The sequence below is a fragment of the Diabrotica virgifera genome, chromosome 3 (assembly GCF_917563875.1).
Source record: "Diabrotica virgifera virgifera chromosome 3, PGI_DIABVI_V3a".
NCBI lineage: Eukaryota > Metazoa > Arthropoda > Insecta > Coleoptera > Chrysomelidae > Diabrotica > Diabrotica virgifera.
In genome coordinates, this window is record NC_065445.1 from 226,904,409 (window position 1) to 226,931,238 (window position 26,830).

A 26,830-nucleotide genomic window follows, 5' to 3' on the forward strand; every position below is an offset into this window, starting at 1 on the left:
ATACTTTGGGTTATGTTGGGAATGCGAAACTGGGAGATAGCAGAAAAACTTGTTTTTAAATATTAATATGGTTTATATTCAACGAAGCTTTTTGCATGAAAAAACAGCTTTACAGTAAAAACATAGGTATATGTTTTTACAGCATTAAAAATCCAGTTCCAAAAATGGTTTAGGTAATTATTCTCTTTTCAACAACAATTTTAATGAGCATTTCTCTAAAAGGACCTGTCCTGACTATAATTAATTAATAATTAAAAAATGACTTTTTTATAAATTAAAAAAAAATCAAAACTTCTTCAACCCAGAACAATCCGCCAGCAGTTTATTGGTGAAAAACCCGCGACGTTCCGGAGATAAAGTATCTGGGCGATTGGAGCAGGTCTATCTATTATTATACCTAATTAGCCTTCTTCGGTCCATCTTTGGACATAGGCCTCCCCAATCCTTTTCCATTCTTCTCTCTCTGTCGCTACAGTTATCCACCTAGATTCCACGTGCTCCTTGATATCATCTGTCCGTCTAATTTGGGGCCTTCCTCGGTTTCATTTATATTCCCACGGTCTCCAATTTATAAGAATTTTGTTCCGTCGGTTTTCTTTTTGTCTTATATTGTGTCCGGCAAATCTCCATTTCAATTTTTCAACTTCTTGTCTAACATCCCTAACTTTCATCTTCTCTCTTATCTACTCATTTATCCATTAGTCTTATGTGTATCATTTGCCTTTCCATTGCTGTTTGCAATTTTATGATTTTGTCCATGTTTGCTTTTGTAAACGTCCACGTTTGGGAACCATAAGTGAGAACAGGGAGTGCGAATTGATTGTATAAATAATTGGTCTTAAGATGTGCATATTTCAAATGCCGCCCAGGCCAGTCTAACTAGTCTTTTGATCTCTGCTGTTGGGTTTTCCTTGTTAAGTTTTATAATTTGACCCAGATATATAGGTATAATCGAGAACTTGTTTTATTTCATCTTGTCCGATCCTCATTGTGATGTCCTCATCTGTATTTGCTATTATTTTAGTCTTGCTGTATTTCATATTAAGGCCTATCTTTCCAGCATCTTTGATCAGTTCTTTCATCATTTTAAAAAATTCTTCTTTTTTATCGGTTATCAATACGATGTCGTCAGCGTACCTTATATAGTTCAAGCGTTGTCCACAAATTTTTATACCTTTTTCTTCCCATTCTAATCGTTTAAAAATATCTTCCAGAGCTTGATTGAAAAGTTTCGGTGATATTGTGTCACGCTGTCTCTTGCCTCTATTTATTTGTGTTGGTTTTGTTCCTTTATATAATTTAATTGTTGTTTTGGCTTCCTTATATGTATATATTGGCTATTAGGTCTGTATATATGTGCCCAATTCTGCTGTTAATCAAATAATTTTTTACTGCCCAATGTTCGACATTGTCAAAAGCCTTTTCGAGGTATATAAAAGATATAGAAGAAATTATAGAAGAATTTTACAATGACCTTACTAATATTGTCAAAAGGATTCGGAAAACGAAATACTACTAATAATGGGCGACTTAAATGCCAAAGTTAGCAAAGAACAAAGTGGAAATTTAGTAGGATCCTTTGGGCTAGGGGAACGTAACGAACGTGGAGACTGTTTTATTGAATTTGCAACTGAAGAACAGCTCGTAGTCACAAACACCTTTTATGATCTTCCTCCAAGACGACTGTATACGTGGAAATCTCCTCAGGATACGCCAGATCACACAGTAAGAAATCAAATAGACTATATCCTTGTCAACAAACGATTTCGAAACTATAACATCTGTAAAACGTACACAGGATCCGACATAAAATCGGATCACAATCCACATGTCGCCAAAATGAAACTTAGTTTAAAGAAAATTCAAAGACCAAAAATTCGGAAATACGATATTAATCAACTGAAAAATAAAACAGTAAAATAAAAGGTACAAAAACGCCTAAAAGAAGAAACGTGGGTTTATACAGAAATAGATAGCACAGAGTTAGAACTAGAAAAGATACACAAGGTAAGTCAAGAAATATCAGAGAAATACTTAAGACCTGAAAGAACAGAGAAAAGAATTGAGAGAGAGAATAAACATAATAAGAATAACTAAAACAAAATCAATAACGAAATTAAAAGGGCTATTAAAATAGCAAAAGAAAATTGGCTAAGCTCGAAATGTACAGAGATAGAGTTATGACAACAAAAACATGATTCGTTTAACCTCCATAAAAAGATCAAAGAAGCTGCAGGCTTATATAAACACAAGAACACTGGATTTCTGACAGATAATCAGGGAAACATAGTATTCGAAATAGAACAGAAAAGGGATATTTGGATTAAATATGTGGAAAAAAACTTTTCAAGATATACGAAGTAACACTGGCATCACAACAAACACCAATTCCGAATCTGGACTTCCACTTACAGTTGAAGAAGTAACGTATGCCATCAAAAGTACCAAAGATGGTAAAGCAGTAGGCCCTCATCATTTTGATTATTTTCATTCCGAATTCTTAAAACTTATGGACTACGACGGCATAAAATGGTTGACAAAAATATTTAACGATATATATGACACAGGCATAATTCCCCAAAAATGGCTAGAATCAATTTTATAAATCTTCCAAAAAAACCCAATGCGAGAAAGTGCGCAGACTATAGAATTATAAGCCTTACGAGCCATTTACTTAAAACATTTCTAAAGGTCATTCACAAACGAATAGATACAAAGTGCGAGGAACAACTAACAAGAACACAATTCGGATTTCATGATGCTCTGGGAACACGGGAGGCCCTTTTTGCTGTGCAAGTGGATTTCAGAGATGCAGGGATGTAAATTGTGATATATACGTATGCTTTATAGATTACCAGAAAGCATTTGACAGAATAAAACATGACAAATTAATAACTCTAATGCAAGAAATTGGAATTGACAACAAAGATCTAAGAATTATCAGAAACATTTATTACAATCAAACGGCCAAAATCAAAATAGAAGACCAGTTAACTGATAAAATTGCAATAGGACAAGGAGTACGACAGGGCTGTATTTTATCTCCACTACTATTCAATATTTACTCTGAATGGGTATTTAAGGAAGCTTTAGACGGTTGTGCCAAAGGAGTATTAATAAATGGTGAATGGTTGAATAACATTAGATATGCAGATGACACCATAGTTTTTGCCGATAATCTCAATGATTTACAGATATTAACAAATCATATAACAGAAGTCAGCAACAGATACGGACTAGCTCTTAACATAAAGAAGACCAAATTTATGACAATTAGTAAGAAACCAATACTAAACGCTCAACTTACAATCAACTAACAGAATATCGAAAGAGTTAAGCAATATACATATCTGGGTACGAATTTAAATAGCCAATGGGACCACTCAACAGAAACTAAACACCGAATAATAAGGGCGAAAGCAGCATATGTTAGAATGAGACCCATTTTCAACAGTCCAGACATAGCATTAAAAACAAAATACCGTCTATTGAAATGCTACATATGTATTAGTACATAGGGATTAGTGGAGTATCTGTTGAAAGGTACAAACGTTATTTTGATAGTCCGTTTAATTTTGGAATTAGCAGTGGTAAACTATCTGAAATTAAATTTTTAAAAGTAGTGCACATAAGTTAAAGTGTTATCCAGTCAGTTTGGTGAATTTGGCTCCAGAAAAGTGCATCCAGGCCTGTGTGTTATTAAATTCATCGTATTGCAAGGTCAGATATATTTACATTATTTACATTAATTATCTATCACTCCCACCATGCCAACTAGTCAAACCTGCGCTAATTGTTTGAAAGCGATAGACGAACGTGAACGTTCGGCCCTACAATGTGATGCCTGTAAAAGAGGAATTCACCTAGCATGTACCGAGCTTCTCCAAGACGATCGCATAACCAGATGTAAGGTGCGAGGAATTAAAATTATTTGTAACGGCTGCTCAAGCAATATTGAAGCATTTTCCAATTTAAAATCCATTCTTAAGGAATATAATGATGATTTACAATTAAAAATTAGTCAAATAGATGAAAAGGTCGCTGAAATTTCAACGAAATTCAATGATCTAGAAATTAAATTATCATCCGCTGACCAACATTCGTCACCACAATTTGCTGAAAATATCGCCAATGAAGCCGTCGATCGTATTAATCGTGCCAAAAATGTTATCGTCAGAGGCGTACCAGAATCTACAGGTGATATTCAAACTAAAAAAGATGAAGACAAAAAATTTTTGCAGGAAATTTTATCGACTGTAGAATGTAATGCTACTCCGGTTACTTTCTTTAGAGTAGGCAAAGTTGGTGATAGATTTCCTAGAATGATTAAAATGATAATGAATAATGAGTATGAAGCTAAGCAAATTCTACGAAATAAAAGGAAACTCTTAGAAAAATCAAAAACAAAAAATGTATCCATTGTTGACGATAAGACACCTATGCAAGTTAACGCTTTAAAAGAATTGCGATCTGAGTTAGAGACTAGAAAAGAAAACGGAGAGCAAAATTTAACAATAAAATACATACGTGGTATACCAAAAATTACTAATTTTCGACAATAATATTAAAAAAACCTGCTTTTGCGACTGGCTCTGCTTTTATACCAATTTAGCGACATTACATTCTAAATTTAATGAACTATTATGTTATATTCAGGATTTAAAACCTAAAATAATACTAATCACCGAGACTTGGCTGACACAAAAAGATTCTGACAATTTATACAATATAGATGGATACTCTCTTTACAGATTTGATCGCAGGAATCGAAGAGGGGGAGGAGTGTGCATATACCTGTCATTAGAAATTTCTGAAACTTTTTCTGTTGCTCATCTGGATGTTGTTGTACCTAACATTGAACTTTTATGTTTAAAAATTTCTCTTAATTCACTTGTTATTCACTTGGCGTGCCTATATCGTCCAGGTAGTACTGTCCTAGAGGATGACCGAATCCTGATTGAAAAAATGGAATACCTTTCAAACCTTGAAAACCTTGTCTTATTTGGTGATTTCAATTTTGCCGATATCTCTTGGCCTTTGACTATTATAAGCAATGAACAAACAAATGCGAGAAACATTTTTACAAACTTTGTTCAAAGTTCTAATCTACACCAATTGATTACCAATCCAACTCGTTTCAGAATAAACAATTTGCCATCAACGTTAGATTTGATTTTTACAAATGATGACCAATTGCTTACAGATCCGGTGATTCGCACTCCAGTCGGCAATTCTGATCATGTAGTTATCACGACAAACATACAGTTTATTACGGAATATAATCATCTTAGTGAAAATACAGTTATACATGAAATAACAAATTTTGAAAACCTCTCTCTTCAATTGCGTGATGTTGATTGGCCGTTATTACTGGGAAGTCTAGAACATCCGGAAGAAGTTTGGAATAATTTCATAAACATCATTGACAACTACAAAAGACTCAACACTACAAAAAAAACTTACTATAGGAACAAACTTAAGCCATGGATTAACGGTGAATTGATATCACTTATAAGACACAAAAGAAAGTTATGGCGAAAACATAAACGTACAGGTGATACACGTGACTTGCAAACTCACAAAAACTACACAGGAATTTTAAAAAAGTATATTAATGAAGCCAGAATGTCATATGAAGAATCTATTGTAAGCTGCAGCGACTCTAAAAAACTGTATAAATATGTTAGGTCTGCTATGTCTTCTAAAGTGTCCATTCCACTGTTAAAAAAGAATAATGAAACGATTTGTCAGAATACGTATGAGGTCGCTAACATTCTCGCAGATACATTTTCTAAAGTTTTTGCTATTGAACCGTCTCAAAATCAGTTTCCTATAATCAGTAATCCACGAGTTATTCCCAAAATTGATTATATCGATTTTTCACCTGAAATAATTCAGCGCCATATTGACAAGTTAAAAAACAACTCATCTCCAGGGCCCGATAAAATCTCTACATTATTTTTGAAAAAATGTTCAGATGTCCTTTCTGTTCCACTATTACTAATGATGCGTTCATCTTTTAATGCACACTCTTTGCCTTCAATTTGGAAAAGCGCTTCGGTGACACCTATATTTAAAAAAGGAAATAAGTTAGATCCCAATAATTACAGACCAATAAGCCTTACACCTGTTATTTGTAAAGTTATGGAATCAATAATCACAGAGTGTCTTTCAGAATTTTTACTTCGAGAAAATATTATTCCTCTACAACAACATGGCTTTGTGAAAAGTAGATCAACCATGACTAATTTACTGTGGTGTGTTAATGAATGGACAGCAGCATTGGATAAAAAACGACCTGTGGACGTAATATATTTAGACTTTGCAAAAGCATTTGATCGAGTACCAAGAAGAAAATTGATGTATAAACTGGAACATTTCGGCATTCGCGGACAACTTCTTGAGTGGATTAATGATTTTTTAACAAATCGGGAGTTTTGTGTTAGAGTTGGCAAGTCGCTGTCATCTAAAAAACCGGTTTTAAGTGGTGTTCCACAAGGATCTGTTTTGGGTCCACTACTATTTGTGTTGTATGCCAGTGATCTTGAATCTCATATCAAATCTAAGAAAGCTTTCTACGCAGACGATACAAAAATATTTGCTGACCCACTTTTCAATGGGCAAGACTTACAAAGTGACTTAGATTCGATCTTCAAGTGGTGTTCGGATTGGATGTTACCTCTAAATAGAGATAAGTGTGTGGTTTTACATTTGGGAAAAAATAACCCTCGTTTGTCTTACTCGATAGACGGGCATTTACTGGATACCGTGGAATCATATAGTGACCTTGGTGTAACAATTACTGAAAATTTGAGTTGGTCGGAGCATATTTCAAACGTTACTAAAAAAGCGAATAGTAAGTTATACCTTCTTAGTAAGACTTTTACAAAAATATCATTTTCGGGTTCTATCCGTTTGTATAAAACTTATGTCCGACCCCTACTGGAGTACTGTGGAACGGTTTGGTGCCCAGAATTAGTGCGCGATAGAACTCTTCTCGAAAATATCCAAAAGAAGGCCACCAGACTATCTTTCAAACGAAGAAGGCCAGATTACCAACAAAGACTTTCTTTAGCAGGGTTACCAACTTTTGAAGCTCGTCGACTCCGTGGTGACTTAATTATCACCTTTCGAATTTTAAAGTATGGATATGGAGATTTGCAAAACTTGTTTATTTTAGATGATCACGGCAGACTACGTGGACATAGTTTGAAATTGAAGAAGGAACCCTTTTCATCGATAAGGCGCCAACATTTTCTGTGTAATCGTATTTTTAGTATATGGAACAGTCTCCCAACGGAAATTATAAATTCTCCATCTATAAATGTTTTCAAAAATCAACTAGACAGTTATCTGTTTGTAAACTGATTAGTGTTGTGCACAATCTATTAGTCTATAGTTTATTTGCGAAACTAATTTTTGTAATGTAGGTACTATTTCATTTATCTTGTAAATGGGCTTATGGGTCTCCATGACCCCAGCCCTTATTTCTATGTAATAATAATAATAATAATAATAATAATAACCTGTGGGAGTTTTATGTCAGTTCTTCTATCAGGCGCGGCCCCCTGCGAATGGGGGATGCTTTCTGGGTATTCGTAGCGCCAATACCCAGAGAGTAGCAGGAATACTTGCCGTGGAACAAAAACTGACACCTGGCAGTAGGTATAAAATGCACACCCATGAGAATGGAGACTAATAGTTTATGTTTAGGGCCGCTGCCTGGGGATCGCCAGGGCACGTCTGGAGCCGACGCTGGACGTGACAGCATGCGGGACGTCGGTGGCAGGGTGTTGAGGAGGCGGGCCCCTGTCACACAAACAGCTACAGCCCAACAACAAGAACAACAACCACAAGCGAGCCAAACAACAGCAAGAGCTCCACTCGCTGAAGGTGCTGCGCCGGAACATCAGCCGGCGCTCACTCAAGCGGGACGACCGAGGCAGCGCATGAAATGGACTGTGTCCATTAACGAAAGCATTTTGCGCTTCTATTATAAGGTGACAAACCTCGGTCAAGAAACGATCGGCTACAGACAACAGCTGTATGCCGAATTTTGCAGGGAGTACCCAGATATTCAAGTATCGGAGCAAAGAGTATCAGATCAATACCGGGTAATCGTAAGAAACAACCTTATCCCAGAGACTAGACGCAATACGATCAAAAGCGAAGTCGAACGGGAGATTAATAACCAAGAGCTAGTTTTAGATCAAGTCCCTAATGAAATCCTTGATGAGCAGATTCCTGAGATTCCCATACCAGAAACTCAACCTGACAATACACAGCAGGAAAACAACGAGTTGCGCGATAGTCTAGAGAACGAAATGGCTCGTGCCGTACAAGAGTTTAATGGAACAAATCCACTTAGCAGACCACCGCTACCACGAATAAACTCTTGTAAGAAACTAGGTGCCCTGTTACAAATTGTGAATACTGAAGTCCTACCCAATTATGTCGTAGAAGCCCACACATTGGAGTATCTGCATATGCTAATCTACTGTGCAGCTACAGCAATTGCCAATGTAATGGGCGTTAAGATCAGAACACGACGGGGTACTAATAAAGGAAGGACTGGTAACAGAATTGCACCCTGGGAAAAAAGACTTCTCGGAAAAATTGAATTACTGCGTAGGGATATTGGTCAAGTCACAGAATATATAAGAGGTGTTACAAGTAGAAAAGTCATTAAAAGAGCTGAAGAAATAATGCGGAGCACTGCAAGACACTCGAGATACGATCCAGAAAATAACACAGCCCAACAGTGTCTGGATACATTAAAACAAAAACTCTCCGTCTATTCAGGACGATTAAGAAGGTATAAAGTTAGTAACAGCCGAAAATGTGACAATGCACTTTTTGAGAACTCTGAGAAGGCGTTCTACCGAAAACTCAATTCCACCGTAGAAAGTGTCGACAAGTCTTACCCAAGCCAAGAACAAATTCATGAGTTTTGGGGAAATCAACTTTCCACACCAGCTGCTCTTAACAACAATGCTGGCTGGATAGAAGATACGACGCACAACTGTCACCACTACGTCACTGCTAACTACGAACCATTCACGACTGAAGAAGTCTCAAATATCATCAAAGAGCTTCATAACTGGAAATCTCCTGGACCAGACGGAGTTCAGAACTTCTGGCTTAAAAAGTTTTGGAGTATTCATGAGTGCTTATCAACATTAATTAATCATGTTATTTCTAATCCGCAGGAATTACCATCATTTCTAACTCAGGGAACTACTTATTTAATACCCAAGGATCAAAATAACACCCAAGATCCATCCAAGTACCGCCCAATTACTTGTCTTCCAACTTTGTATAAATTGGTCACATCCTGTGTAACCCGGCGTATCTACCAACACTGTGCTCTAAACAATATCATAGAGCCTCAACAGAAAGGATGTGCTAAGGGTTCCCTGGGTTGCAAAGAACAGCTTATCATCGACTCAGTCATTTCTAACCAGGCATTCATTAAAAAAAGAAACCTTTTTACTGCTTTTATTGACTATAAAAAGGCCTTTGATTCAGTACCGCATGAATGGCTAATAGATATATTGAAAATATACAAAGTAGATGATAACATAGTGACCTTTTTAAGGCATATAATGAGAGATTGGAAGACTAAAATTCACCTCCAAATACCTGGTGAAAACAATATCGAAACCGAAAATATCGCAATCAACCGGGGCCTATTTCAAGGAGACTCGTTGAGTCCATTGTGGTTCTGTTTAGCTTTGAACCCCCTTTCCCAACTATTAAACTCAACTGACTCAGGTTTTAGCATTAAAAGCAATAATACTGTGGTAGCGAAGCTCAATCATCTGTTGTATATGGATGATTTGAAATTAATGGCTTCCACTCGAGAACACCTAGAAGAGATGCTAAAAACTGTAGAAACATTTTCTAATGATATTAGTATGCAGTTCGGTCTAGACAAGTGCCGTGTTTTGAATATAGTCAGAGGAAAGGTACAGCCCGGTGGATTCGATATGCAAAATGGCCAGAACATCGAGGCCATGGGCGACAACGATATGTACAAATATCTTGGAGTAAAGCAGGCGCGGAAAATTGACCATAAGCAAATGAAAACTGAGATAACTACTGAGTTTATAAGAAGGGTAAAACAGCTGCTTCGTTCACAGCTTAACAGTAAAAATTTGTTTAAGGCACTAAACACCTACGCTTGTTCCGCGCTTAGCTATTCATTTGGTATTGTTAAGTGGACAAAAACGGATATAGAAAATCTTCAGCGAAAAGTACGAACACACCTCACAAAGGCACAAAAACACCACCCTAAAAGTGCAGTAGAACGAACGACATTACCCCGGTATTTAGGAGGAAGGGGACTTATGGATATAGGTGAGCAATTAGATAAACAAATTGCTAATTTAAGAACTTATTTTCAGATGCAGGCTGAGACATCTACTCTACATCGCGCTATCTGCGCAGTAGATGACACAACACCGATCAAACTGAGGGAAGCAGAACTACGCATAAACCACCTTACTAAGGACGAAAAAGTGCGCGCCTGGATGGGTAAACCTTTGCACGGGCGACATCCCAATGAGGTCAGCCAAGATTATGTCGACAATATAGCGTCGAACTACTGGTTGACATCAGGAAAGATGTTCCCTGAAACGGAGGGTTCATTACTGGCCATTCAGGATCAGGTTATACCAACCAGAAACTACCTGAAATATATCATCAAAGACCCTCAGGTTCAAAACGACAGATGCCGATATGGATGTCAAGCCCAAGAAACCATCCAACATCTTACAGGGGGCTGCCAGGCATTTGCTGCAACTGAATACAAGGAACGGCATGACGCAGTGGGAAAAATCCTTCATCAAGAGATAGCTATCAAGCTGGGACTTCTCCAAACGGACCATCTCCCGTATTATCAATACGTCCCTGAGAGTATGCTTGAGGATGGCAACTACAAGCTATACTGGGACCGCACTGTGCTCACAGACCAAACAGTGGCACATAATAGACCAGATCTCGTACTAGTTAATAAATTAACAAGACAAACAACACTAATTGATGTGGCGATACCTAACAACAATAATCTACGTAGTAAATTCACTGAAAAGATCGCCAAGTACAGAGATCTAGAAATTCAAATACGAAGGCAATGGAGAATGCAAAGTACCCAGACGATACCTATTGTTATATCTACTACTGGAGTCATTCCGAAGAACCTCCTCGAAAGCATAAAAAGGCTGGGTCTAAATGAACATCTTTACAAGACCATGCAGAAAGCTGTACTACTCGCAACGGCCAGATGTGTACGAAAATTTTTGGGAGATACACCTGCATACCAAGTCACCTAGGGCTCGATAACACGGAAAGAGTCCCACCAGAGCTCAATCCTTTTGATACCGTAGGTATCTGGGATGAGTCAATTTTCCCCTTAGAGGGAGTGTGAGCCGTATGGCTAAATCTGGTAATAATAATAATATTCTCAGTTCTGCTCTACGGAATGGAAGCATGGACACTAACTGTTGCATCTATGAATCGGCTCGGGGCTTTCGAAATGTGGTGTTATAGCGCTTCGTATATCCTGGGTTGACCGAATTACCGATGTGGAAGTCCTGCGTAGAATGGGGAAAGAGTGTGAAATTCTCATAACCATAAAAACAAAAAAATTAGAATATCTAGGACATGTAATGAGAAATCAAGAACGTTACGGCCTTCTCCAACTGATTCTCCAAGGGAAGGTAAATGGTAAAAGCGGACCGGGAAGAAGACGCATTTCCTGGCTTCAAAATTTACGTAAGTGGTATAACACGACTACCACTGAACTGTTCCGCGCTGCGGTAAACAAAGTCAAGATAGCCATGATGATCGCCAACATCCGGAATGGATAGGCACTTTAAGAGGAAGAAAGATAAAGGATATATATAGAGAGTATGGTATTCATTTGCTCGTTTTATAAGAATTTTTATACTTAATAAATGGTCAGTTGTGCTAAATCCCTTTCTAAAACCAGCTGGCTCTTTCGACTGGTGTCCGTCGAATTGTGTCCTCAATTTATTGGTTGAAATTTTTGTAAGGAGTCTATACATTACATATGGAATGTTATCGGATAATAGTATTTAATATCTGCTTTGTCCCCTCTCTTGTGTAGGATAGTGGTTACGGATTCCTTCCCATTGTTTAGGGTTCTTTTTTATTTTACTTTTGTTAAAAAGGGATGTTAGGGATTTTGTTAAAAAAGGAATTGGGCTATTGATTATATTCAAAATAAGATAGCTAAAAGGAACTACAACGTTAACGGGGTTTTATTATTTCATATGGTCAATGGACATCTATATATGAAAAAACCGCGGAGTGCTACCATTTAAAGAGGTGCGTTTTAAAGAAATGGGTGAATTAGTCCCTGGGCACAGGTTACATTAGGGTGAGTTCTATGCACTTTTGGTACAAACATACCTACATAAAAATTGTTCCTGGATAAATTTCCTATCTAAACATCACTTTTTGAAGTCAATGATACTTTTTTTTACAAAAATATATTCAAAAGAAAAAGCACAAAGAAACCCAAAAGAAAGAAATTTTGTTTTTTGTCCCATAACTTTTGTCCACGAGGATATACGTCTAGACATTGCTTCACAGAAAAAAAACCTACACATCTCTTCTTTAAAATGTTGTTTAGTAGAGGTGATTAGGATTTATAGTTTTCGAAATATGATTTTTCAAAATTCGCCACTCACAGCAATTTTGGGCAATTTTCCTTGTTATTTTGCAAATATTGTTCTGTAACTTTTTTCTACGTAACTTTAGGTATATGCAATGGTATTTACACGTAATATAAATAGAAATCAATTACCTTTAAAATAGTCTAATGTATAATGTTGTACGACTTTCTTTTAAAGAGACTATGGTTTTTCAAAGTTTTATACTTTTAACGATTTTTTATAATATAATATAAAAATAAAATAATATTATTCTATAATATATTATATTATACATTATATAATACCTAATATAAAAAAAATATCATTTTTTAAGATTATTTTTGAAATTTCTCATTATTACTGTTTTTCTTCTACATTTAGGTATATATTATATTATATAATAAAAAAAGCTTATTTTTCTTAGTTTAATGGTGTATTTCAAAAAATTCAAAAATACAAAAAACTACAGATATTATTTTTCAAATTGTAATAAGTACTTGCAACGATTTTTGATTTTAGGATTATTTTTTAAATTTCTCATTATACCTTTTTGTTCTTGTACATGAATATACTATATATTGCTCAATAAAGAGGGCTTACTTTCTGTTATTTAAAATGGTGTATCATCTATATTTAAATAATGGAAACCGAGTGATTTTTTGATATTTTTTACCTGTATTATTTAAAATTATTTCTTTTACAAAAATTAACTAAACATAGTCTTAGAAAACATCACTTTCGTTAAAATTATTTAAACGTTTTCATTTAAAAAATTTTCTAAATCAAAGTCCATCTCTTCGTTAGCATTAGCTTCAATATCTTCCTCTGACACCTCAGTTATCTTAGAGTTCCCACAATTAGTACCCATGCAGATGCACCTTTGCAGAATATTGACCAACTAATTCCTATCTTCCTACAACCGCAGTTTTTTGTAGATCCTTTGGTACATTTACATGCTATTTTTTAAGCAAAGCTTGTGGTGCAGGAGCTTTGACAGTAAATATTGGAATTAATCCATATTTTTAAGTTTGCCCGGCCGAGTCAAGTGGATCCAAAGTATTACCTATAAAAAATAAGATTCAATCATAACACACAATCACATAAAAAAGTTATAATGAGAAATTTAAAATATAATCTTAAAATTAAAAATCGTTACAACTAAGTACTTATTACATTTTGCAAAATAATCCTAGAATTTTTTATAATACACCATTTTAAAGTAAACAGAATAAGCTTTCTTTTTTTATTGTATAATATATACCTAAATGTAGAAAAAAAAGTTATAATGGGAGATTTAAAAAATAATCGTAAAAAATATAAAAACTCGTTAAAAGTATAAAATCTTGAAAAAGATGACCTCTTTAAAAGAAGTCGTACAACATTATACAGTAGAACATTTTAAAGGTAATTTATTTCTATTCCTCTTACATGTACAATTGCTTATGCCTAAAGTAGCGTATAAAAAAGTTACAGAACAATATTTGCGAAATAACAAGGAAAATTGCCCAAAATTGCTGTGAGTGGCGAGCTTTGAAAAATCATATTTCGAAAACTGTAAATCCCAATGACCTCTACTAAACATCATTTTAAGGAGAAAATATGTAAGTTTTTTTTCTGTGAAGCAATGCCTATACCTATATCCCCGTAGACAAAAGTTATGGGACAAAAAACAAAATTTCTTTCTTTTGGGTTTCTTTGTGCTTTTTCTTTTAAATATATTTTTGTAAAAAAAAGTATCTTTGGCTTTAAAAAGTTATATTTAGATAGGAAATTTAACCAAGAACAATTTTTATGTAGACGTGTTTGTACCAAAAGTGCATAGAACTTACCCTAATGTAACCTGTGCCCAGGGACTAATTCACCCATTTCTCAAAAACGCACCCCTTTAAATGGTAGCACTCCGCGGTTTTTTCATATATAGAGATTCATTGACCATATGAAATAATACTTACTTACTTTCCGTGTCCAGAACACCAACAACTTTAAATTCTGTATTTCCAATGGTTGGCCACATAGATGGCCCTGTCATTTGCTATAATTAAGTCTTGTTCTGTGCAGGTCTCTCTCATCTCTGTGCATGATAGTAGATGCCGGCTGGTCTGAACCGCGCCACAGTCGCAGGTATCGTCCTCCTGGTATCCCCATTTTTTCAGGTTACTAGCACAACGTGAAACGCCGGTTCTTAGTCTGTTTAGCGCTTTCCAAGTCGGATACGGTAAATTGTGTCCAGCAGCCATTTCCTCCGAGGGAGGAAAATGTGTCGCAGTAGTTGACGCTTGCCATAGGTGTATTCGGCGCGTCTCTGGCGCTTCGGGGATGGATCTTGATGTTTTCAGGAAGCTTTTCCGAGATCTTAGTCTGCTTGGCTGAGTTTGGTGGTCATATAAGGGGTGTCTTCGGTCCGTCTCCTGCTTTTTCCGTTCTACCTCTGACGTGACCTTTCTCCTGATTGGTGGTGGAGCAATTCCAGCAATGGGGTATACCTCTTCGATAGGTGTCTGTTTCAGGCAACCCGATATTATACGGACCGTTTCATTTAGAGCCACGTCGACGTTCTTTGCGTGAGCAGAGTTTGCCCATACTGGTGCTCCAAACTCCGCGGCCGAAAAACATAATGCCAAGGCAGAAGTGCGGAGAGTGTGTGGTTGTGCTCCCCATTTTGTATTAGTTAGCTTGCGGATGATATTATTTCTGGCACTTACTTTCTTCTTAACATCTTGACAGTGGTATCGGTAAGACAGAGTTCTATCCAGACGGACGCCAAGGTATTTTGGCGTCTTGTTGTGTTCCAGCATCTGACCACGCCATTCCACCTCCAGCGACCTTCGGGCATGCTTGTTTCTCAGGTGGAAAGCACATACCTGGGTTTTTGTGGGATTGGGTTTCAGATGGTTTTTATCATAGTATAGAGCTAAGTCTCCCAGGGCATCTGTCAGCTTCACTTCGACTTCATTGAAGGTTCTTCCCTGAGCTGCCACCGCTGTATCATCAGCGTAAATAAATTGCCTTGTTTGTTGGTGTATGGGTTGGTCGTTGGTGTATATGTTGTATAGAAACGGCGCGAGGACACTTCCCTGTGGTAGCCCATTTTTTTGGTCCCTCCACCGACTGTTCTTGGACTGGAGCGTTACGTAGAAGCGTCTATTCTGGAGGAGACATTTCACTAACCTTGTTAGTCGGAAGTCCTTTGTAGTTTCGTAGAGTTTTGCGAGTAGCCGTTGATGGTTAACTGTATCATAGGCGGCAGTTAGGTCTATGAACGCTACTCCTGTTATTTCCTTCCGTTCAAAACCATCTTCAATATGTTGGGTGAGATTAAGAATTTGACTGCAGCAGCACTTTCCGGGTCTGAATCCTGCTTGTTCTGGAATAATTTTAGTCTCCACATATTCTGCGATCCGGTTCAGTATCATTCTTTCAAAGGCCTTGAAAAGGTGGCACAAGAGAGATACAGGTCTAAAACTCTTTGTATCCGCCGGATCCTTCCCTGGTTTTAAGAGGGCTACCACTCTAGCTTTTCTCCAGATTTTGGGGATTTGTAATGTACGGATGCAGCAATTCATCATTTTTACGAGCCACTCTACGGTTTTTAGTCCAAAGTTCTTTATTTGCTCTGTTCGTATGTCGTCCAGGCCAGCCGCTTTATTATCTTTCATTTGATGGATCGCGCCTCTCATCTCCTCTAGACAAAAAGAGGTACCTAGAACATCTCTTTCTTCGTCGATATTCCGTTGAGCTCTCACCTTGTTCTTTCTTGATGTCGTCTTACCGTTCATTAGAAGATGATGGGCTATCTGATCGGGTGTGACTTCTGTCATGTTGACTGCCGGAGCAGCGGGATCGTTGCCAAGATTCCGAATCAGCTTCCAGGCACGTCTGCTGTTTTGTTTTATGTCCAGACTCGTGACCAGCTTGCACCACCTTTCCGTTCTGTTGGCGGATATCGCATGTAACATTTCCTCCCCAGCCTGTATTGTCGCTTCCGAGAAAGGGTCTTCTTCATATAGCTGTTCGTATCTTTTAAGTAGGGGTTTAGATTCTTCATTGAGCCCCGCTATGTACTCAGTTCGACAACCTCTAGGGATAAATTTCCGTGATACTTGCTTTACGATTTCCGTAATATATGAAATATATTGATATATTCCGTAATATATGATATATGAAATAATAAAACCCCGTTACGTTGTAGTTCCTTTCTATAGTACATAATCAATAGCCTAAATGGAGAGTATTAATTAACACTTTTCCACCATGGAGCTGGTACATAGGGCTAAAAAACTTTTAAATCAGTTCCATATAAGATTCGACAGAAGAACAACCTTCACCGATATGTTTAATGGATAAAATTTTTTTGATATGTGATAATATAAAAATCCACGGGGAAAAAATTTTCCTATAGTTGGCTGTAAACCATTTATTACAAAAACCATAAAATCCTTTATAAAAGGTATATTTGTTAAAATCCCTATACAGGGCTACATCACAGAACAGAACTAGTTTTCGATCGGATGACTGATCACCATCAGTGTTTACATGAATCTAACATGCTAACGACCAAAGTAAAGAATATTTGGGTAAAACCCTTCACAGTTAATCCGTCATAGGAACATAGAAATAAAATATGAAATTAAACATGGATAAAAAAATGTTGCTTCTGATGAGAGACTAATAAGTTTCGAAACCGGTAGAGGTGCTTGCTGCACTCTCTGATTGAACTGGAATAATGATGCGGCTGTAGTTTTGTGTTGCAACGAAATTGAAAATGCTTATTCATTTTTTATTTACATGTTTACTCCGATTGCAGTACGAAGGGAACCATTCTCGTTGGAACCTTACCGCGCTGAGCAGATGGGACGTGAATTTTAAATTGTAAAATTCCCTCATCTTCCTTAGTCTCAGCATCCGTTATGGCTTGCAAATTGTAGAAGCCTCGGAGGCGTTACCAGAGAAGGGTCCCATTGTTTTCAGTCTGGTAGGATGTAGAATAATATTTTTGGATGTTGTTTTATGTGCTATTAGATTAGAAACTTTGTTTTTTGATAGCAGTTGCCGCTAGGGCATCCCTGCTATTTCGTTAGTTGCACTCCGTGACTGCACGCCGGGGTTTGTCCTAGTTGGGTCAGAGAGAGCAACATATGTGCCTCCTGATTAGGGACTAATAAGTTTCCAAACCGGTAGAGGTACTTGCTGCACTCTCTGATTGAACTGGAATAATGATGCGGCTGTAGTTTCGTGTTGCAACGAAATTGAAAATGGTTATTCATTTTTGATTAAACACGGATGTTTAAAATATCCAATGTTTCATGCTCTATGTACCATTGAGCTCGAATCTGACTTGTTCACATCGTGACTGTATGGTAGCAAGTGAGCTCACTGGTACCTAGAGCATAAAACATTGGATATTTTAAACTCCTTCTTCTTCTTTAGGTGCCGTGTCTGTATTCAGACGTTGGCCGTCATCATGTTTACAATTTCCTGAAACCTCTCTCTATCAGCTGCTGCGCGAAATTATATATATTTTAATCATCCATGTTTAATTTCACATTTTATTTCTATATTCCTTTGACAGAATAATTGTAAAGGGTTTTTACACAAATATTTTTTACTTTGGTGGTTAGCATGTTACATTCACGTAAAATTATTTTTGATACTTATATATTTTTTTGTACTAAATTAATTAGTCCAAGTAATGAAGCTTAAAATAGGACAAAACCTCGCAATTTTTACAGAATGGATCGATTTGCTTGAAAATTTGAGAGTAAGTAGTAGATAGTCCAAGGATCAAAATCTATATGAGGCCGAAAGGCGCTTTTACCATGGGGGTGGTTGCCACCCCATCTCGAGGGTGGAAATTTGGTATTATATTTTAATCACAAAAGTTGGTAAAAACGTTTATTCTAAGCAAAAAACTTTCTATACATTGTTTTGATAAAATTGATAGTTTTCGATTTATTCGCTATGGAAAAAGTTAGTTTTATATCGAAAAAATCAATGTTTTTAATAAGTTTTCTGCTAATAACTCCAAGAGTTTTCGTTGTATCAAAACAACTTTACTTAACAAAAATATACCCTTTGAAAAAATAAACAAAAACTTTTTTTTAAATTTTCTTTAAGACCAATAGTAATCGAGCTATACTTAATTATATGTTGGCTCTTCTTCGTCAAATGCTAAATATTGTAGTTTCAAAGTCAAAAGACGGGAAAACTATGCATTTTTCGAGGACAATTTGTTAAAACTAATTTAAAGTACTTAAAAATGTCTATCTCCAGAAATAAGAAAAAAGTCTATAGCTCAAAAATTAAGTGACTTATGATGAAAAGAATGTCAGTCCCTATTTTTCTTAGCGGTAAAGTGATCGCAGGCAACCCCCTAATCACCACCCTAATTAAAATTAGTCATTGAGTTTATTTTTTTTTATTTATGTATTATTAATAGGTTCTAGAAGTTGGACCGGCTTAGAAAAGTATTAGTAAACTAGTCTCTCGGTAGCCGCCGAAGAGACAAGACGTGCAGAGTGCGGACGAGCAGCAGTAGCAGCGCAACAAGTCGAGGAGAGGGAAGTGCTTTGGTGTAACGTACTTCTTAGTACGGCTGTGAATGTAAGCACAGCAACACTAGAGCGCTCGCTCTCGCTAGACGCGAAGACGTGGAAGCAGAGGCAAAAGCCAACCTCTTGGATGTGGTGAAACTCAGGAAGTTTGATTTCATTGAATTTTCTGAGACATTGCAAACAAGGGTTGGAAAGCAGAATAAGCAATAGCGGGCTCGACGTGAGCCCGCTACGGGATACTCTCTGTGCCTCCGTTAGGAATGGGTACAGTTTAAAACACTGTGCCTCGACACTGCAAGGTGTAGTTATTTAGAATACATCTTGCAGCCCCGGCCCCTAAGGTCAGAGAGTTGAGAAAATCAAGAGGATCCCGTACCTAGTTCTGTCTAGGTACGAGAACTACCGCGCTGTTGTGCAGGGAGCCAACCCTGAAGTCGATGTGGTGTCGGGCCAATCGGCTGAAAAAAAAGGCTTCTTCTAAAAGTTAGGTTACCGCTCCCAACCAAAGATGACACGAGTCAGATCTCGGTCACCCCCCAGATCCAAGGCGCTTTCCCCGCCAAGATATGCAGACTCTAAAGAGTCCCTCCTGTTACAGCACCCTGAAGAGAGCAGCGATGACCACTCGAGCGACCAGGAAGATGGAAAAGACGGTTTTACGATCCAAAATCGTAGAACAAGAAAAAAGAAAAAGAAGTCAAAAGGCAAGGACTCCACGCAGAACGTCGAGACCACCGAGAACGTCACCGAAGCCACCCAGGAAGTCGAGGATTCCCAGAACATCGAGGCCACCCAGGAAGTCGAGGACATGGACGAAGACGTCCCAGGCGCCGAAGGCGGGGGCACTACCAAACGTCAGCGGGTTGAAGAGGATGCCGCCAGCGAAGACGAGCTGACAAGGGCCAACGAAGAAATCAACCGACTCAGAACCCTGATGAAAGAATTTGCAGCAAACGTTGATGCAAACAACAAAAAATATGAAGAGGTGATCGCACAACAGAAGGCAGAGATCAAAGAGCTGAATACGGAGATTCGACGAATGAGCGAAAAGATGGATGCCAGATTCGACGAGTTGATAGCTCTCCAGAAACAACTCGCAAAGAAACCGGAGAAGAAAAACCCCGAAAAGACGGACAAAAAACCACCAGTAGAGCAGCCTGCCACCAAAAAGATGACCACCGAGCAGACTCGACCACCCAGCCAGAAGGCTACCACCTCGACGAAGGAGGCGTCCACCCAACAGAGGAAAAAGAGAAAGGAAGAGTTTCCACCCCTGGTGACACTAACCGACGAGGAAGACGCCACATGGACGTCCAACCAAGAAAAAGCCATGAAACTAGCTCCCCAGGTACAGCTACCCCTCCCCGAAGAACCAGTGCCATCCACGAGCACAGATAGGGACGCGCTTGCCGCTTCCAGTCAAACTGATACAGTGTCAATGGAAACAAACCAAAACGAAGAAGACGCCGAAGAAGCCGTGTTACCTGAAAACCAGGTAACACCATACAGAAAACCGCCTGTAATTAAGTTACAGAGTGTCAGCGAGACAGGGGCTATTCTTACCATAGCCCAGGGCAAAGGCATCATCACCACAAACAAAATCTCCAGAAGTGGCAGAGAGACGCTCATCCAGGCTAAAAGCCCGGATGACTACAGAAAGATGACAAGGATAGTGGAGGAATATGCAGAAGCATACGCCGCCAAAGAGAAAAAGAGGCTACAATGGATAGCCTTTCCACTCGACGAAGACAGGAAACCAAAATTAGTGTTACGAGGATTGCCCACGAATACCACCGAGAAGGCAATCCAAGAAGACATGGCAAACCAATATGGAATAACCTGCCACACAGCACGTAACATGTCTACGAGAGTAGGGAAAAGGAGGCCACTACCCATGTTTGTCATGACACTGGATCAGGAAGACGTGGAAAAAGCAAAGCGGGTAACGAACCTGTGCCACATGAAAGTTGTGGTAGAGGACCTACACAAGGCAGCAGGACCGACGCAGTGCTTCAACTGCCAAGGGTACCATCACGCCCAGAACTCGTGTCACAAGGACCCGAGATGTGTGAAGTGCGGCGAAGAACACCACTCAAAGCAGTGCCAGAGAGCCAGAGAAGTCAAGGCAACGTGTGCCAACTGCAATGGGAGCCACCCAGCCAACTACAGAGGATGTCCTAGGTGCCCAACCTGGGGGAGGCCTCCACCACAGAGGTCACAACAGCGACCACCACCAAACCGAAGACAGCAGGCAACCGGGGTATCCTACGCGCAAGCCACGCAGGGAGACCAACCAGCGCAGAACAACACACCGTCCAACCGACCAACCCTCCCAGACGAAGAGTACCTAGTCAGGATGGTCACAAACATCGTGACTAAGGTAGTCCAAGAGGTGATACTCAGCACCAGGCAGGCACAGAACTAATGGCAGAGAGGGGATACTTGAGGATAGGCTCCTGGAACCCGGGCGGCATAACCACAAATCAGAACATACTAGATGAACTCGCCAACAGATACGAGATGGACATCGTAGCAATTCAGGAAACAAAACTGACCAACAACTTCAACCTAAAGTTTCCTGGATACGACGTATATAGGAACGACCTCACTAGAAGATCAGGAGGAACGGCCATCCTAGTAAAGAAGGGTATTAGACACACCAGTTACACTACTCCACCACTGGTCAACATGGAAGCCACAACAATAGAAGTTAACATGAGGCAAGGCGCAATAAGGATCACATCAGCCTACGTAAGACCACAAGACCCTTTAATGGACGATGACCTAGATGCGTTCCTAAACATCGCCGAACCATCCATCATAATAGGAGACCTGAATGCAAGATCCCCCAACTGGAACGACAGAGCTACGAACAGGAATGGACGACTACTAAACAGATACATAGAAAACAACGAAGACACAATAGCAATGGGCCCAGAAGAACCTACCCACTACCCAGGAAACGCACTTCCGACACACATCGACTTAGTTGTAGCCAAAAACCTAGGACTGCAATCAGAATTAATCACGCTGGACGAAGGATCAACTGACCACCACCCCATCCTATTAGAAATCGGAACATGGGAAGAGACAAACCCGCCAAAAAGAACAAAAAAGAAAATAAAGTGGACTAACTACAAAAGGTTAGTAAGTGAAGGAATAAACATAGTGCCAGTAATAAACAATCCAGAAGAAATAGAAGGAAAAGTCCTAGAGTTCGAAAATATCATCCAAGAGGCAATTAGAAACAGCACAACAGAGGAAGATGTCGAGATATTCATGGGAAGGTTCAAAGACATACCACAAGAAACACAAGAGTTGATAAGGGAAAAAAATAGAGCAAAGAAAACAGCAAAAAGAACAAGAAACAGAGTAGATAAATCCTGGGCAAATATTTTAAATAGGGAGGTCCAAACGGCCCTAAAACTCCACCGTAGCGAAAAATGGGACAACTTTGTACAAGAGATGGAAGAACAAGACTCAAACATGAGAAATGTCTGGAAGCTCCAGAAAATGTTGAGAAGCGACAGGAAACCCATCCCCCCACTACATGGAAGATACGGCATGGTATACACCATAGAAGACAAAGCAGAGGCAATGAGGACTACACTCGAAGATGAATGCAGACTGAACTTCCACCAAGATGAAGACGACGACTTCCTGGAAGAAGTCGAAGAACAAGAAGAAGGACCAGAAGACCCAGAGGACTTCATCCCCCCAACATCACCGGAAGAAATCAATGAACATATCAAAAATAGTTCACCGAGAAAAGCGCCTGGCCTCGACGAAATAACCAACAGAGCCCTAAAATATTTGCCCAGAAAAGCTATAGTGTATTTCACAAATATTATAAACGCAATATTAAGATTCAAGACATTCCCAAACAGATGGAAAGAGGCCCGTGTCATCATGATTCCAAAACCTGGCAAGAATCACACATTCCCACAGAACTACAGGCCAATCAGCTTACTTCCAGCGATCAGCAAGATAGTGGAAAGAGTCATCCTCAGCAGACTGCAAGCGGAAACAACCCGACTAAATATCATCCCAGAGGCTCAATTCGGATTTAGAGCAGAGCACTCCAGCGAACTACAAGTCCTCAGGCTAACCGAGTACATAGCAGCCGGTTTCAATGATAAGCAGTACACTGGAGCAGCGTTCCTGGATGTAAGCAAGGCATTCGACAGAGTCTGGCACAAGGGGCTCCTATTCAAAATGCGGGAGTACGGGTACAGCGGAGCGATGACGAGGCTAATCTCGTCGTACTTGGGCGGCCGGAGGTTCAGGATTCGGATAGGACAAGTCCTGTCCGAACTCGGAATCCCGGAGGCTGGAGTACCACAGGGAGCGGTCTTGTCACCCCTGCTGTACACGATATACACCGCAGATGTACCTAGAACACCAGGTACCCTCATGAGCCTCTACGCCGACGATACAGCAATAGCGGCCAAGCATAGAAACGCAGATATAGCAGTGACCAACCTACAAACTGCACTAGAAGAAATTGAAGCATGGTGTATCAAATGGAAGATAGCCATAAATTCAGAGAAAACACAAGCGGTTCTATACAAGAAAGGGAGACAGCAGCCAGAGGAACAATTGAGGGTGCAGAACAGGCCCATCGAGTGGAAAAACGAAGCCAAATACCTAGGAGTCATTATGGATAAAGGATTAACCTTCCAAAAACACGTAGAAGCCACAGTCCAGAAGGCCAACATAGCAAGAGCGAATCTAAGAGGACTCACAGGCAGAAAAAGTAAACTAACACTCAAAACAAGGTTAAGATTGATAAATAGTATAATCCTACCGGTATTAACTTATGCGTCTCTCGCATGGGGACACGTATGTAATACACACAAGAAGAAGATCCAAGCAGTCCATAACAACAGCTTGAGGGAGGCCGCCAGAGTCCCAAGATATGTAGCTGAAAGATTCCTGTTCAGAGAACTCCAACAGGTGAGAGTCACAGAAACCATGACAGACAAGGCAAGGGTCAAATTCGCAGAATTAGAACATCACCCAAATTACATACTGCGAGAGACGCTAAGATACGACGAGTTCCACCGATGGAAGCACAGACGCCCGAAACAACAAATTATAGGATAAACTAAAAGTGATAAGTGATAGTAGTGTGTTCGTAGCTCGAAACAAGTGCCGAAGATAGCGTTACCCACGAAGTCCAAGTACCACGACCACCTCCAAGGTAAGCAAATATTAGAAAATTAGAAGGGCCTTAAGCCCCCAAAAAAATTCATATAAAATAAAAAAATGGCGAAAGCCCCCAAAAAAATTAAAAAAACCAAAAACACAAAAAAATTAGAGCATCGAGCCATCGGGCGGGGCCCAGCAGGGCCCAACAGGGCTCAGTGGGGCTCGGCACGATGACTCGGGGCCCAAGCAAGCAATTTTTAGTACCGCGGATAAGTTATTAAGAAGATAAAGGCATAGAGCGCATCACGCTGGGCCTAGTTTTTTGCATTCGATTAGGATACCACAGTGGAATCTTATTACCCAGGGTTCCATTGTGAAGAGCATTTGGCTACGATAGTTGTGCCTCCATCGCGCATCAGCGTGCTATGGGGGGGAAAGGGATGGCCTGGGGCATTGGAGCGAGGTGGGGTGATCCCTGTATAACTCGGGTCAAAACACCTCGCCCCAATGACTTGTTACACCCGAATGTACTCCTTCGAGAGGGTGAACAAATCCCACAGGTCGGGTTAAATCAAATTGCTTGCTTGCTTGCTTACCGGCTTAGAATGATTAGTTTTTAAAAAATGGAGTTATAACCAAATAACGAATTTATGTAGTTTGGAAAAAATTTATTTATGTAGTTTTTTCTTCAAAATAGCAAGCTTAGCATCAGAGCTACAAAAAAATGTTTAAATATGAAATTGTAGCTTATTTAATTCACAAGAACTTGGTTTTCAAAAAAATTTTCTAGATTCAAAATTGAGTGAGCTATTGACAATTAAAACTTGTAATAACATGCAAAATCCACCTTTACCAACCCTTTCAAAGTCACCTCTTTTTGCGATTGAGGATTTTAAAAATATTTAATATTAATAAGCTTTTAGATCGTGCAAAAGCCTACAAAATTATTTTTTACCAAACTTTCTAAGATAAAAAATAAAAAAGTGACGGTTAAAAAATCAATAATTTTTTAAAAAAAAAAAAAGGAGAAATCCAATTGGAAGCATAATAATGTAAGTTAGCTGTGATATTAGTGATTGGCCTTATTTATTCTTATTTATTTATGTATTATTAATATATTCTAGAAGTTTGACTGGCTTAGAATGATCATTTTTTTAAAAACTGGAGATAAAATCGAATAACGAATTTTTGCAGTTTGGTAAAAAATGCCATTTTCTTCAGAATAGAAAGATTAACATCAGAGATACGAAAAAATGTTTCAATATAAAATTATAAGTTATCTAATTCCCAAGAACCTCGTTTGAAAAAATTTTTTCTACGGCAAAAATTGAGTGAATCGTAAATGAGTAGGTATATCGAAAAACATTGATTTTTTCTATACAAAACTAACACCTTCGATAGCGAGTAAATCGAAAACTATTAATTTTATCAAAAAAATGTATAGGACATTTTTTGCTTACAATGAATGTTTTTATTAACTGTTGCGGTCAAAGTATAATAGAACATTTCCACCCCCGGGATGGGGTGGCAACCACCCCCATGGTAAAAGCGCCTTTCGCCATCATATAGATTTTGATCCTTGGACTATCCACTACTTATTCTCAAATTTTCAAGCAAATCGATCCATTCTGTAAAAATTGTGAGGTGAAAAGCTTCAGTTCCTGGCCTAAATGTAGTATGTAAAAATTATAAAAAACAAGGGGTGCCCGATATAATTTTGTCCAGTTAGTCAATAATTAAAAATATAAGTACATTTTTATAATATCTAGGTACTAATTTTTTTCGGCCTAGGCAGATATTATTTTAGATTTTTTTTGGATCATTAAGAACGAAAAAGGTCTTTTGTAATTGTTCTTTTAAGTGGATCGGTTTCGAGTTACAAATGACAATTTTCAACGCTCAAAAAGATAAAATCAAACATAAAAATACCATTTGGGAAATTACAAAGTACCTAAATTCAAATTCAAACCTTATGCTGTTAGTTCTTGATCAGTGTTTTATATCGAGTTAGTAATCTAAGTCGAAAATATTGATTTAATGTTACCGTTTATTATTCTTACATATAGCTCTAACAATGATCTCACTTCAATAAAATGATGTAAGTACTTTTAAATCAGTTAGGTTTACTTTAACATAATTACATTTTTTATTAAATATTAAATCAATAAATGCGTTCAGTAGTTCAATAAACGAGGTAGTAATTTAAAGAACACTGTACATACATACATTAGTGCAACGTTTTATATTCATTAATTTAACCGCATAATCCTGATGTATATCATATCATAATCATATATACAATGAACAGATTATTATTATTATGAAAAAATAATTGGATAGATAAAGCTATTCATTGAATTATTGATTCTATTCATTATTTTTTAATGAATATAATTACATTGTAATAATGAATACGTTCATTACTTAATGACTACGTGTTTATAGTAT